We start from the raw sequence: 890 nt of genomic DNA, 5'->3' as shown, positions 1-890 counted from the left end.
TCCCTCTTAGTTCTGGACATGTCTTGCCCAAAGCACTGGGCTCTGTGCTCACAGACAGGCAGGCAGAGCTTCCTCGCTGAATCTTGTCTTCTCTGAGGGTTTTCATGGGGAGAGGGCATAACTGCCCTGCTGGAGAGAGGGAGACCTTTCTAGGAGGTAACTGGGCACTGTATTTCAAGGCCTTGAAAATATGCACTTTCCCTGACACAACTCCTCTTGTAGAAGTACTCTAGAAATAATCAGGGATGCCTGGCCAGCATGGCTCAGTAGTTGAGCCTCGACCTATGAAGCAGGAGGTCAGGGCTCTATTCCCAGTTAGGGCACATGCCTGGGTTGTAGGCTTGATCCCCAGTGTGGGGAGTGCAGGAGGCAGCCAATTGATGATTCTCTCTCATCGATGTTTCTCTCTCTCTCCTTCTTCCTTCCTTCCTGAAATCTTAAAAATATGTTTTTAGTGGACATTTACTTTATTCAGTTTCTTCTTAAGATGAAGAAAACTCTTTGTAAATGTCCTAGAGAAATATAGTAGCTTTCTGTCACACTTTGCAAGTGAAAAGGGTGGATCGTTCCACTACTGACATATACAATATACATATATTGTATATGAGCAATATATATATATTGTGTATATATATATGTATGTATGTATATATATATATATATATATATATATATATATATAGGAATATATAAAAAGGAATATAAAGGAATATATATAAAGGAATAATCAGGGATACAGATCAAGATCTAAGGACAAGGTAGGTCATCACAGCATTATTTATAATAACCAAAAGTGAGTAATCTTAGTGACCAATGGTAAAAAACTAGTAAAATAAATTATGCTACAAACACATAATGGCATATTATACAATCACTAAAAGTCATATTCT

The 890-nt window shown here is 38.0% G+C and overlaps 1 non-coding gene across 1 annotated transcript; it reads left to right on the top strand.

Moving 5' to 3' along the window:
• The first annotated feature begins 455 nt into the window (after positions 1-455).
• Positions 456-583, top strand: LOC118674932. The gene has a single exon (XR_004973771.1).
• The last annotated feature ends 307 nt before the right edge of the window (positions 584-890 follow it).

This window comes from Myotis myotis, unplaced genomic scaffold (genome assembly GCF_014108235.1).
Source record: "Myotis myotis isolate mMyoMyo1 unplaced genomic scaffold, mMyoMyo1.p scaffold_m19_p_19, whole genome shotgun sequence".
NCBI classification, from domain to species: domain Eukaryota; kingdom Metazoa; phylum Chordata; class Mammalia; order Chiroptera; family Vespertilionidae; genus Myotis; species Myotis myotis.
Note: the sequence above shows the minus strand (reverse complement) of the source record. Positions and strands in the feature narration are given on the sequence as shown.